General features: G+C 32.8%; 1 long non-coding RNA gene across 3 annotated transcripts; it reads right to left on the reverse strand.

Moving 5' to 3' along the window:
- Positions 1–9,520: 9,520 nt before the first annotated feature.
- LOC110916197 lies at positions 9,521–14,032 on the reverse strand. Of its 3 annotated transcripts, none has more exons than XR_002579560.2 (6): positions 13,818–14,032; positions 12,890–12,962; positions 12,729–12,811; positions 11,620–11,755; positions 10,080–10,201; positions 9,521–9,974 (listed from the first exon to the last, which is right to left on the reverse strand). It is a non-coding gene; the product is annotated as an uncharacterized LOC110916197 (long non-coding RNA). The 3 variants fall into 3 exon arrangements; XR_004883024.1 differs by having other exon boundaries at positions 9,522–9,974; positions 10,080–10,190; positions 12,735–12,811; XR_002579559.2 differs by having other exon boundaries at positions 9,522–9,974; positions 10,080–10,190.
- Positions 14,033–15,586: the final 1,554 nt, after the last annotated feature.

Consider the following 15,586-nt stretch of genomic DNA (forward strand, 5'->3'; position numbering starts at 1 on the left):
AATGTATGTGGAGCCTTCGAAGCCTTACAAATACAAAACAATCAGAAAAAGTTTCACAGTAAAAAAGGGTCGGTTGGTTGACTATTCACTCTTATTATATTTAGAGGCTCAAACTATTCAGACACCCTGTGCCTCGTATATGCTTTGTATAGGCCTATACGAGACGTATAGGGTTACATCAAAATCAGTTTCTGACTCATGTCAGTTCTGGTTTGACTGCTTCAATATGCCTCGTATAGGCCTATACTGGGCGTATAAGGCCCCTCGTATAGGTCTCATATATGACCCTTTGCTCCTTATATGCCTCGTATAGGCCTATACTGGGCGTATATAAGGGATTTTCTTTTTTTTTTTAACAAACATGTTATACAATATTAATCGTTTTAGCAAACTTTTATACAAAAACAAGTTTTTTTTATTTTAAATAATTTATATTATAACCCCTCGTTGGTGTTTTTTTAAGTTGAAAAATGGATGTTTTGGTAGGGTAATTTGATTATTTTTTGAGGGTGATGTTTTTTGAGTAAAAAAATGGGTGTTTTGGTGGGGTAATTTGAGTTGTTTTTTAAGAAAAGTTTTATTTTTTTATAAAAATATTTTACCGTTTTCAAGATCAGCCTTTAAAAATATTCGATCGTAGAAATATTCAATTGTTTTTAACATATAGTGTAGTATAGGTCTCGTATATGTCCCTTATAGGTCTTGTATAGGCCTATCGACGTATACGGGCGTTGTATCATATCCTATAGTATCGTATCGTATTGTATTGTATCGTATAGTGTAATATTAGTCTCGTATAGGTCTCGTATAGACCTATATGGGACCTATAAGAGACTTACACTATACGATACAATACGATACCATACTATACGATACCATACTATACGATACAATACGATACTATCGTATCATATAGTGTAGTATAAATCTCGTATAGGTCTCGTATAGGCATTGTATGGGCCTATGGATGTAGTATCGTATCCTATAGTATCGTGTTGTATCGCATCGTATCGTATAGTATAGTGTAGTATAAGTCTCGTATAGGTCTTGTATAAGCCTATCGTGTTGTATCGTATCGTATAGTATAAGTCTCGTATAGACATCGTATAACTAATATTAGTGTTATTATAATTAATATGAGTTTTTTATAATTAATATTAGTGTTATTGATATTAATATGAGTTTTTTATAGTTAATATTAGTGTTATTGATATTTAAATAGAGAAAACAAAAAAAAATAAAAATAGACGCCCAGTATAGGGCTATACTGCGGGCAAAACAGGGTTATAATGGTCTTTTGGACCCCTCGTATAGGCCCAGTATAGCCCTATATTGGGCGTCTATTTTTTTTTATCTCTTTTTAAATATTTAAAAAGAGAAAACAAAAAAAATAAAAATAGACGCCCAGTATAGGGCTATACTGGGCGTATACTGGTGTCCAAAAGACCATTATAGCCCTGAATTAGGCCTATACTAAGGGCAAAACAGGGCTATAATGGTCTTTTGGACCCCTCGTATAGCCCCAGTATAGCCCTATACTGGGCGTCTATTTTTATTTTTTTTGTTTTCTCTTTTTAAATATTAAAAAAAGAAAACAAAAAAAAATAGACGCCCAGTATAGGGCTATACTGGACCTGTACGAGGGGTCCAAAAGACCATTATAACCCTGTTTTGCCCTAGTATAGGCCTAATTCAGGGGTATAATGGTCTTTTGGTCCACATAGACGCCCAGTATAGCCATATACTGGGCGTCTATTTTTTTTTGTTTTCTCTTTTTAAATATCAATAACGCTAATATTAACTATAAAAAACTCATATTAATATCAATAACACTAATATTAATTATAATAACACTAATATTAATTATACGATGCCTATATGAGATCTATACGAGACTTATACTATACTATACTATGCTATACTATACGATACGATACAACACGATAGGCCTATACAAGACCTATGCGAGACCTATACTACACCTACATGCCTATACGAGTGTTGTATCTTATCATATAATCTCGTATCGTATTGTATCGTATCGTATAGTATAGTGTAGTATAAGTCTCGTATAGGTCTCGTATAGGCATTGTATGGGCCTATGGATGTAGTATCGTGTCCTATAGTATCGTGTTGTATCGCATCGTATCGTATCGTATCGTATAGTGTAGTATAAGTCTCGTATAGGTCTTGTATAGACCTATCGTGTTGTATCGTATCGTATAGTGTAGTATAAGTCTCGTATAGCTCTCGTATAGGCATTGTATAATTAATATTAGTGTTATTATAATTAATATTAGTTTTTTATAATTATTATTAGTGTTATTGATATTAATATGAGTTTTTTATAGTTTATATTAGTGTTATTGATATTTAAAAAGAGAAAACAAAAAAAAATAAAAATAGACGCCCAGTATAGGGCTATACTAAGCGTCTATGTGGACCAAAAGACCATTATACCCCTGAATTAGGCCTATACTAATGGCAAAACAGGGTTATAATGGTCTTTTGGACCCCTCATATAGGTCCAGTATAGCCCTATACTGGGCGTCTATTTTTATTTTTTTGTTTTCTCTTTTTAAATATTTAAAAAGAGAAAAAAAATAGACGCCTAGTATAGGGCTATACTGGGCGTATACTGGTGTCCAAAAGACCATTATAGCCCTGTTTTGCCCCCAGTATAGGCCTAACTCAGGGGTAAAATGGTAATTTGAATTATATACATACGCCTCATATAGGCCTATACTAGGCATATATGAGAGGCAAAAAAGACCAATTTACCCCCAGTATAGGCCTAATTCAGGGGTTAAATGGTCTTTTTACGCCTAGACGCCCAGTATAGGCCTATACGAGGCATATACGAGGCAAATAAGACAAAATATGACATAATCAGAGATTCTCTTGGAAATTGAAAAAGGTAATACGCCTCGTATAGGTCTATACGAGGCGTCTTGAAGGGTGTGGAAATAGGGAGTTGGGTGTGTGAATATGTAGACCCGAAATTTATTTTATTTTGAGTAAACTTTCGTTTTACTCCATGTGGTTTGGTTATTTTAACGGTTTTGCCTCAAACCTTTAAAAATAGCCATTTTACTCCCTGGTGTTTTGGTTTTGTTGCCAGTTTGCTCCCTGCAGGAAGCAAAATGAAAAAACAAACAATTTGGATGGAGTTAGAGGCGGGGAGCAAACTGGCAAAAAAAAAAACGAAACACCAGGGAGTAAAATGGCTATTTTTAAAGGTTTGGAACAAAACCGTTAAAGTGACCAAACCACAGGGAGCAAAACGGAAGTTTACTCTTTTATTTTTCTCAAACAACACTCTTTATCTAATGTAACTAAACTAGTTTTTGCCCCGCCCGCGTTGCGAGGCAATAAGGCAAATATTTCTCTCTCATAATATGTATGTCTGTACAGAGGGCAAAATCGGAATTATATTTTGAACAAGAGGCGAAATCATGATTTTAAACAGAGAGTAAAATATAATATTGAGCTAGGAGGAAAACATAATTTTATTTTTAACTGTGGAAAAACGTAATTTTAAGTTGAGGGCAGAATCGTAATTTTGAGCTAAAGGAAAAAAACAACATTTTAATTTTAACTGGGGGCAAAAACGTAATTTTAAACTGGGAACAAAATTAAAAAAGAGTTTTTAAACCGAGGGCAAAAGCGTATTTTGAGCTAGGGCAAAATTATAATTTTATTTTGAGCTGGGGGCAAAAACGTAATTTTAAACGAAAGACGAAAGCGTAATTTTAAACTGGGAATAAAATTAAAAAAAATGAGTTGGTCCAATAGGAAAGTGACAGGCAGCTAATAATTTTGAGCTAGGGGAAAACATAATTTTATTTTGAACTAGAGGCAAAAACGTAATTTTGAGCTGACGGGCAGAATCGTAATTTTGAGCTAGACGGAAAAACAACATTTTATTTTGAACTGGGGGCAAAAGCGTAATTTTAAACGGAGGGCGAAACCGTATTTTTAAACTGGGAACAAAATTAAAAATTAGTTTTTGAATCGAGGGCAAAAGCGTAATTTTGAGCCAATGGGCAAAATTATAATTTTATTTTGAGCTGGGGGCGAAAACGTAATTTTAGCTAGGGGCAAAATTATAAGTTTATTTTTTAGCTTGGGGCAAAATCATAATTTTGAACGAAGGACGAAAGCGTAATTTAAAACTGGGAATAAAATTAAATTAAAAATGGGTTGGTCCAAGAGGAGAGTGGCACTATTCCTTTTCACTTGTAAATGTATATGTAGAGAATTTTTAATAAGATTAGGTGAAGTCGAACTCTCAAAATCTAAAACTTTACACTACATAATAAAATTTTCATATAATAAGAAGCGAAAAAACAATGGGGGTTGGGAACCCGTCTAACCCAGGCTAAGAACCGCCCAAAGACGAGTAGGATTCTTTGTTGTGGTGTGATAGCAATTCAAATTCGGTTTTGTTTGATATCAGTTTGGTTCATTACATTATTGATATACTACGGTTACTCGATATAGTTTATGATACCAATTTTTAATACAATTGCAACTAAAAGATTAGACAAAAGAAAAGTCGTATTTAAATTGGAATATTGAGAAAAAAATAAACACATCTATATGTTCAACTTTAAAAAAAAGTTAATGAACTTAATTTATTAAAAAACAAGTTAATTTAAATAAATGATTTAAGTAAGTATTTTATTTAAATTTTAAGGGGTGAAATTGAAACTTTAAAAAACTTATATTTTGTAGCAAAGTTAGAGCATTAAGAATGGTTACCGTGTATATTTGTAAGTATCTTACTTATATTATAAGGAATGGTTTTTAGTGAAAGAGAAAAAAAATGTTATTTTCTATCTATAAATATACGGGTACAATATTCACCTTTATATATTTTTTTTAATATTTTTTAGGGTAAATTACACTTTTCGTCCTTTATGTTTGTATCGAATTGCAGTGGATAACCTTTAACTTTAATAATTACAGTTACAATCCTTTATTTGCAAAACTCATTACACCTTACGTCCTTTAGCCCTAACATGGTTAAAATTTTTAGTTAGGTCTATTCACTTAAGGGTATTATGGTCATTTCACGTTTTTATTTAAACTATTTCCTTATAAATAAAACAAAAAAATCAAATATGTACAAGTACAACAACATCATCTTCCTCATTCCCCAATTCACCCTAGAATCTACTCCCAGCCTCCATCTATCTCTGGCGAGTACCTGTAACCACACCACCAAATCCGACCCAACTTCCGCGGCGGTGTTCATACACAAATCTGATGGGCTTCGAGGGTCGCAGCAGGTTGGAGATGACCTGTTGTGGTGATGTTTGTCGCATCAGATCTACCAAATCAGGCCGCGAAACGTACGGATCTGAGAAATGGATGTTTCCAGAAAACAACTAACACCGGGTGGGGTTTCTTCGGTGCGTCTTGTGATCAGCAGAGGCAACACATGCCAGAGACTATGAATGGTGCGTTGAAACATGGGATCGATGATATGGGAAAGATTATTAGCATCAAGTATGATAATATTTCTGTTACGAATTCCGAGTTTTAATAAAACTGTTGCATTTACCTTTGGAATTTCAAAAGATTCTTGATTATTCTATGAGCGTTAAACTGTTGTATTTGAATATATGCGTACACATGGTTGAGTAGTTGACAAATATTGATTTCATTTTGTGAGTGTTAATGTTTTTTTATTAACTTATAAATTTGGGGTTGCTTTTAGTGTGGTGATGAGCTGGTAGTTGTTGTAGAAGATGAAGACGGTGGCAGGCGGTGGTGGACAGTGGTGGTAAGAGAGAGAGATAAAAGGGTATTTATATTTGTTTTTATAAGTTTTAAAAGTTATATTTTTTATTTCTTAAATATTAAATACTATTAATAATAAAGTTAAATGACTAAACTGTCCTTAAGTGGATAGATTTAACTGAAAATTTTAACTAGGTTAGTACTAAAGGACGTATATTGTAATGGTTTTTACAAATAAAGGACTGTGACTGTAATTATTGAACTTAAAGGGCATCCATTGCAAGCTGACACAAACATAAAGGACGAAAAATGTAATTTATCCTATTTTTTAAGTGGTTGTGAGGGGGGGGGGGGGGGGGGAATAAAAATATTACTTAATTGAAAAGTGAAAGAAAAAGTTGTGTGATGTTTAGTATAATTATAAGCCCAGACGGTGTGAGGTGGAAGCCCCTCCACGTCGGGCACACCACCCCGTGGAGGGCGGCGTTGTCGGTGAGTCTCGAGGATCTCAACCGGCATTTAAGGGCAATTTTGTTGGTCGTATCGCGCAAGTTGATTGGTGGTTTATCGCATGAGGTAAGTGATTGGTGAGGTTTACTTAACAAAAGGTGGGGCCTTTTTCGCACCTCACACCATCCCATGTTTTTTTATCACACCCTCTTGCTAACATGTATCACACAACGCTTCATACCGTTCCATACCATATACTCTAAAAATAAAGACAATAAATCCAATGTGAATACTATTATATAATTTATCTCATGTAGTCTAAAAATTAAGAATAACTCCATTTCTATTAATATCTATCTCACAAAATTATTTTATTATTATTTTTTCTTTTCTAAACACTCGCATATGTATAAATGATAATATATAGTTACTTTTTATATAAAAAAATATCATTAGTCTTTTTTTTAGTATCTACTGTATATTTTAGAGATAAAGAGGAAAACAAAGAAGCATTCACATCCATTCCACTAAACTGTATGAGTGGAGTTTTTATAATATAAAAAGTATAAAAAGTGATTGTGAGTGAAGGAGTGAGAAAATGTTACCATTCATCTGTATATTTGAAGGGACGATGTTCATCCCCTTTAATTTTTTAATATTTTTTGAAAGTAGTTGTGAGTGGAAGAAAGATAAAAGGTAGCGATAAAGGTATAAAAATATTATTTAATTAAAAATGAGAAAGAAACTGTAGTGTTTTTTAGTGTAATATATAGTAAAAATATGATAGAATGGATATGAATGCTCTAAGATGTAAAAGTTAAATAACTCAAAAACTATATCTTCCTTCATAGTTTAAAGACAAAACGTAGAACGTAATACGGAGAGTGGAAATGTGGAATGTGATGCTCTCACATGTTAGTGGGTTTTTTTAACGTTTTTTTTTTTCCAAAAAAACGCTCCTTCACGCTTTGGAACTGAGCCTGGGCTTTTTTTTATTTCAAAAAAGTTTGGTTTGCGTTCTTTTTTCCACGTCGTGCTCAATCCCATTGGCCAATGACAGGTTGGATGGTTTTTGTTTGTCCAATAACATTTTTTGGATGGTTTTTTTTATTTAATTGTTTAACACTCATTTTAACATAATGTCCCACAATGCACACATCCCCACTACACCCATTTTAGAAAAACGTCCCATAATGCCTCTTTGCTGACTGGACTGACGTATGTCGTAAAACGCCTAAGGATAAGGGCATTATTCATGTATACCACTACACATGGTCTTAAGGCTACACGGTATGGTGATGGTCCTCCCTTGGAGGATGGTCCGCCACGTAAGCGACACGTAGGATGGGCAACGAGGATGGAGGTAAGGAAATGGGAGGATGATCCTAAAATATATGTATATGTTGTATGTATATATGTGTGTGAGGAGGTTTTGTCCTCATGTGGGATGGCTTGAACGGCTTGAAGAAGCAGGAGAGGACGCCGCAACAGGGGACGGAGGGGGGGGGGAAATGGGTGGAGGATGGACGCTACACCGGGACGAAGGGGGACTGCCCTCCATACCGTACAGCCTAAGGCTTTTCCATACAAACGCTTGCAAATTTATCACAACATATTTAATTTTCTTAGACGTTTTTACTTTTATAAATTCTCTAATGTTTATTGACTATACATGTACACAAACCTTTTACAAGCTCCTATACAAAGTCACCTTTTACAGTTTATATATAAATTCTTAAGTATTATTGTTTATATATAAATTTTTAAGTATTATTCAGAAAATAAAGATAACTTAATAAAACGTAACTTAATGAAAATTAACATAGCTTAAATATAAAAAAAATATATAAGCAAAGCTAAATTCATTAAAGCGAACAAAAAAATAAATTTGAATTTAAGTTGTGCCCACATTTGTTCATACGTGAACTTCCTCTTCTAACCTCCCTCACTAATGTGAACACAAAGAATGTCACGAATGGACTTGCGCGATACTACATTCGTCGTATGCCACATCATCGTCTTTGGTCGTCCTCTTAAGTCTATTATCAATGCTTTAATAAGAGGCGTCTATGAGAATTCATGTACCATGTTCGAGCTTAAAAATGTGTCATTTCATAATGTTTTATTATTATTATTATTATTATTATTATTATTTAATTTTAAAATCAAATGGGTATTGAGCTCACTAAAGCTAATGTTAATGAGCTAACTTCCAAACCATAAAAATTGTTTTGTAAATAGGTCTATCTTGGAGTTGGTATAAATATACTATTTAAAAAAATTAACATATATGTCGGATATTTTTATATAAAAATATGTGCCCCTCGAAATCACGGGCCCTGTGCGGTGGTCCTCCACAACTACGTACCCTCATCATCGCCCATGGCTCTAATTCACACTTGCAACAAACAAAGTCGTGTGTTCTCTTAAAAAGTTATAACATTCAATCATTCATGATTTTACCCTTCTAGTTATTTCAATATAGCACGTATATATTGTTTTGTTGCAGCTTTACTTTTTGTCATCTTCCTAATTTTATATTGTGATAATAACTTTTTTTTTACAGTGACTTTCTGTGTACATGACTTGCTGTCACCGGGAGTTTGTCAAAGACAAACTCCCGTCAGCTCCGCACTTGAGGACGCGGTGTTCTATCAGGCCCGGCCCCCACGCAAGCTGATCTCTCCCCGGAAACCATACTGTCCCCATACGAGAAACTCGCTGGGGTAACAACTGGGGTACAACCGGGTGTGCCCTCAGGACCGTACCATGCCTCGATAGGATGCGATCCATCATTAGAACGTCCCCCCCCCCCCCCCCCCCCCCAAAAGGCCGCAACCGGGAGTCAAACAGACAACCTCACAAGGAGGAAACCGGCCCAACCAACCACATGGGAACCAACTGAGCTAGGGGAGGGGATATATTGTAATAATAACTTAACTATTTTTAAAGTTATTATAGTAATTACTAGTCTAAGTACCCGTGTGTTACACGGGTGGACCAACAATAATTAATATTAGTCAACACCATCTAAGTAAACATCTTAATTAAATAAATGTTGAACTACGAACATCTTTATCAACATTACACGTAATTGAAAACAAACAAAGAAGACAAAGTTCACAATTTGTTAAACACTTCCTTATAAACGACATTTGATGTTTTATCGGTAGGTTTGCCGTCCTTGTCTAATATAAGCAATTTGACTCCGTCTCTGGATTTTACCCTTGATAAAGCCACATACAACTGACCATGCGTAAAAACAGGTTGTCTCAAAATTGATGAAATAATCATTTAAAAGAAATAAATGTTCAAGTAATGAAATCCATCCCTCTACCTACGGGTGCATAATGTATCAAATGAAGTTACAAAACCAACACAGTTAGTTTTTTTACGGCAAAGCATGCTTTTATTCACTTAAAGAAGAAAACAAACATGCAACTTAGCAGGTCTTAAAATGCCTACATAGTACAAAACCCAAAGGGGGCCAAAACCAATAGAAACCAAACAAAGAAGGATTATAGACATGGCTGGTCAGCAGGTGATTTTCTCAAACTTGCTCTAATATTCCAGGCTTAAGGTTGCAACCTTGTATCTTTTCACCATCCACCAGTAATTATACGACATTAGTCACCTCCACTTTGTTTGGAGGATCAATAGCAATGTCGTCCGATGGATCAACTTCAAGATCACCATTGGAGAGGCTATCAGCTGCAGCGTGAGATGTTTCAGCAAACTTGATGGTTATAACTGATGAATCTGGTTCAACCGCTTCTCTGCATTCGACCCAGTCAGGTGGTTTATCACTCTCACTTGATCTTGACATTTAAATGAAAAAAAAAGTTCCATTATATTATTTACAAATGATGCAATGAAAGTACCTTTTGACAGGTCAACTATATCTTTCCCGCCACATGTCGCCCAGCTGCTACCGTCACATATTTTGATCTTCATGCCCATAGGCTGCCATCCAGGATAAGCAACGCCTTTGTCTGCATGGTTACTATATGTTCATATGAGCACAAAGTATTATTACAGTTACGATTAAAAATAAGTCGATAAATTTAAAACTAACATTATCACCGAGTAAAAATAATTTTGTCAAGTATTAGTCCAATTATACTCTAAAACTATTAGTTAAGTTAGTGCCCGTGTGTTACACAGGTTACTTAAAGTAAAGAGGTCATGCCTTGGCTAACGAAGGTGATGTCTATACTTTTTGGCGAGTCGCCAATCTCCACATTCACGTAGTACCTGTTGTGATTGTTTAGGTTAGATAAATTAATTTTCCTTCACTTAACCCTTTTCAAATTTGAAGGATCATCAAGGTTCGGTCATAGTCAACATAGTATTCAGTTTACCCGTTTGACCCGTTACACCATAAAAATGATATATAAGAAGAAACCGCATAATTTTACAGCATTAAAATGGAGCAAAATATACACTTTTTAACAACAGTATTTTGCAACAAAAGGCTCTTCTAATAGAATTAAAATGCAGCTAAAATTACACTTTTTGACAGCACTAAAATGCAATAGAAACCTTGTTTTGACAACAATAAAAGGCATAAAAAACTGCACTTTTTACAGCTTTTAAATGATATAAAAACGTCATTTTGGCAGCAATAAAATGCAACTAAAACTGCACTTTTTGACAACATTTAAATGAAATAAAAATGTTGTTTTGAAACTGCATTTTTTGAAAGCGAGTAAATAAAATAAAAATGTTGTTGACAACAATAAAATGCAGCTAAAACTGCACTTTTTAACATCATTAAACAAGTATTCAAGTACCTGTGTGTTCCTCGCTGATAACTTGAATACTCATTTAATCCATTGCGTTCGGCTAAATACATGATTTTATTATAGAAGTGTTAGTACAATTCTTAGAATAACATTTTTTTATAATCTGATACTTTCAAATTCTATTTCCCATATCTCCAAATATTATAACACGCTGCAATGACTCTTGTCCTGGATACAGGGAGGATTTGAACGAATATGATTTACTCCAAACAATTGATCCATTTTTTAGCATATGCCCCATTTTAAACGAATATGATACTTTCAAAATTTATTTTAAACTTGAATAAACGCAAATATAAACTTTGTGCTTGTAAATTCTTCAAGAAAAAAAGGTTGTGAGTTGTGACCAAGATGATCTAGTTTGATCTCTTCAAGCATCTTTAGAACTTCTAACATTTTTGGTCATTTAGATAAATCTGTATCTAGGAACATTAAGGCTATAATAAATGCATGATTAATCTCATACAACCTTATACACGCTAATCTGTTATCAACATAATGTTCTTCATATCTTGAACAATTATTTTCACTTGTAGTTGCATAACAGTTAATATTACTTCATGGTCATCACTGATGAATAGAAAAAAAAGGTCAAAACTGACTTTGAAAGACATACCCGTGTTACAAGCTTTGTTCCCTCCTCGGCAAATGCTTCATCTCACAGTTTACTGCCCTCAAGAGCTTAAGTAAAACTACACCAAAACTATATACATCCCCTTCTGTTGTTGTTGCTCTTCCCGTGTCGAAACACTCTGAAAAAAAAAAACAAATACATCTTTAAATAAAAGGAATTCAACCAATTTTCTTTGTCGAAATACTACTCGTTTTTCTATGTAACTGATACAATCATATAAGATACCAAAAAAACAAAAAAAAAAAGGAAAACAAAGAAAGAAAAACAGAAACAAAGCTAATCTAAGCTAATCTAAATTATTAGTTTTTGAATAATGTTACTGAAGTCTTTATAAATGAGATCTGAAGGAGTTGTAACCAGGGTAAGTATACTACAATATACATTTAAAGAAGAAAAAAGATCAAACACATTTGACAATTCATAACCAGACATTAACAACCTATAAATAAGCAAGTTACTTGTGCTTTAGGTTGTTGTAACATGTGCTTGGGGGGTTTTTCAAAAAAAAAAACTAGGATTTTTCTTTTTAACCCTAAAGTTCTTAACTTTAACATTATTAACCTAAAGTTTAATCTTTGTTTCCTTTTTAACCCTAAAGTTTTAATTTTTGACAATTTAAGTTTAAAGTTTTAGTTAAAGTTTAATCTTTGTTTCCTTTTTAACCCTAAAGTTTTAATTTTTGACAATTTAAATTTAAAGTTTTAATCTTTGGTAATTTAACCCTTTTGATTAATTTTATTTTTCGCTTCTAATTCAAAAGTTTCTATCTTATACGATTTAACCACTTTAATTAATTTGATTTTTCACTTCTAATTCAAAAGTTTTCGTCTATTTTTTCCCGTTTGACAGGTTCAACATAACGTGCGCGTCTTAAATCGATTTAGTTATAACTAAAGAATCCCCGCCGCATTGCGGCGGGTCGTAATTCTAGTTATAAATTTAATTTTGAAAGAAACAATTTGAATATAGGCTAACAACGAGTTGCAAATGATACGATGATATTTGTTAACCCATAAATTTTGGGCTGCAACTTGGATTTTGAGGCTCAGTTCACTTTTAACAGTGGTAAGAAGCACAAAAGGAGGGCTCACCCCCACCTCTGCAAAAATATAGGGCCATTGAATGTTCGATTGCTTATCTTCAGACCACCTAAAGTTGTAGCTAATTCAAAGCTCTGCAAAAAAAAAGTTAGAATCTGGTTACGAAACGAACAATCTCAATTATAGAGAAACTTTGATAAACAATGACTGACATTCCGTCTGCTTCGCCTCCCACCATTTGTGTTAAGCTTCAAGTCTGGTGATTGTGTAGAGTCCAAAACACAACTGAAGAAGCAACGATGATTTACTATTAACCACATTAATAAAGAAAAATTAAAAAGTTGGAAACATATTAGAGTATCAGGTAAACACAAAATTATCTTAACGATCAACGTTATACTTGACAAAGGTTCCGGACAAAGAAATATACACAAATGCACTTCCTAAGCTGGTGTACATCTATAATTATACTGGCAAAATCATTGTTTCAAAAAAATACCAGCACATATCATGGTATCAAACAAATCATAAAGCAAAATAAATATATAATCAAGCCATACAATAGAAACAAAAAACACACAAAATAAATGTACTTTTAGGGATTATAATACCATTAAACAGCAAACCCTTACACTGTCATTTAATTTGAATATAATTTGCTATTAGGGTTACATATATCATCACTTTTAGGGTTTATCATACCATTATACAACTAACCCTATCACTAACATTTAATTTGAATATACCAGCTCTTATGGTTTCAAATATTGTAAAAAAAAACCCAAAATTTGGTAATAAACGGAAACACTATATGAATACACAAATCAAAGAAAATAACGGGAAGAAAGATTAATTTGAAACTTTGAATAAAATTACTTACATGGCTACATATATCATCCAAAAAACCCCAAATTAGGTCACAAATCCTTGGAGAATTAACGGAATCTAACATCCTTGTATTAGACCTCAATCAGTATCTAGGTTGAAATTTGTAATGCTAGCCATCTCTTTGCAAAATTGTTTATTATGAGATATTGATTAAAGACCAGAGATTGATACAAACACATATTCAAAAAAAGCCCTAAATTATGATACAGATTAAAGACCAGAGAAATATGCATACATATTAACGAATCGTACCTTAAATAATGCTTGACAAATCGATTGACAGCCAAATCGATGTGAAGAAACAGAGGATGATTGATAAATCGATTAACAACCGAATCGATGTGAAGAAACGGCAGAATACGTATGGATTTATAGATCTAGTGTTTATGCAACCAATCATCATTAAACATGGAAACTCATTCATATTTTGTAAGATGATTATAGAGAAAGATGGAATTAAAAACTTCTGGTAGAGTTATTTGAGGAAATATGAGAGAATGATGGAAACTTTCATTATTCAGTGTTAAAATTAAAGTCAAAAGCGGGATTTAGGATCAGCACACGTCCAATACATTGCCGCTCAAATGATTATTCATACATACAATCAAATGACACGTGGCACTAAAGTTTTTAAGAAGAAGACAAATGACATAAGTTTGTTTTGTTTTATTATAAGGTATAGATGTCTTTTCATCATGTTTAAGATGTTTAAGATCATTATTTTTAAGATGAATAAATATCTATAACGTTTATAATTAGTATATAGTCATACACACATATTTCTGTGTGTGTTTGGTTTCTACTAAAAATCTTATTTTATAAATAAACAGTGCATTAAAGATTCTACACTATTGATATAGAGTAACAAGTGGCCCGTGGCACGCAAACAAACAGCCACAATGTGTTCGTTTTGGGAAGCCATGGTAAAACATATATAACTTTTTATTCTTGATTACTTTATTAGATAAAGTATCATTTTATCTTTAATTTTAATTTAAGTACAGTATTATTATAGCTCATGTGATTACAATGAGGCGTCAGGATTATGCTTCATACAAAAATACATTTTTTTTTTGGAAATATGTCACAGAATAGTAACCAAGTTTCAAAAGTGTTCTAATTAGGTCACTCGTATCGTTTTTGTCCCAATTAGATAACTTAACATTCAAATCAAGTCATGTCCTTTTTTCTACGTGTCAAGAAAAAAATGAAGAATAAGATGTTGGGGTCGGATTATTTTAATATATGAAATTATATTTATTAAAAATAAAAAAACTTTAATTACATTAAAAATTAAAAAAAACAAGTTACAATTCACGTCATCATTCAAAGTTAGCATCAAATAAAAGGGAAAAAAGAAACAAAAATCCACATCACCATGGTTACTTATGAAATGGATGAAAAAACCCTTAATTTTAATAAAAAATGAATGTTGAGTGACCTGATTGGAACACTTTTAAAACTTGGTTACTATTCTACAAAGTTACCCTTTTTTTTTTTCTATTAGTGGCTTTTTAGTGAATAAATACACTAATAGAAAATATAATGTATTCACCGGTGAGACGGTGAATCAACTTAGTGGCTAACGTATTTTTACATTAATGACGAAAAGGGCATCGCGTAAAAAAGATCATTCATCAGATCCAACGGCTGAAAAATGATTGTCATTTTTTCTGGTGTTCTTAAACCTTTTAAAATCATGTGCATATATATAATCTACAACTTAGATTAATATATTGTGTTTCTCCTCTTTAAATTGCTTACGATTAAAAAACATTAATGTTACTAAGGAGGACGAAAATCACAATCTTTCGACACAATCAAAACATGATTATTAAACCATTAATGGTGACATCGATCGCTTTTGATTATTAAATCGCCAATATTCCCTAACAAATTATGATATGAATGATAAAACTTTTACTATATTTTAAAGTTTATATTTATATGTAACCTTATTTTTAGACAATAAATCTTATTGCAAAATATCTCATAGACATGATATTTAATTATGTTTTATG

This window comes from Helianthus annuus, chromosome 16 (assembly GCF_002127325.2).
Source record: "Helianthus annuus cultivar XRQ/B chromosome 16, HanXRQr2.0-SUNRISE, whole genome shotgun sequence".
Classification (NCBI taxonomy): Eukaryota; Viridiplantae; Streptophyta; class Magnoliopsida; order Asterales; family Asteraceae; genus Helianthus; species Helianthus annuus.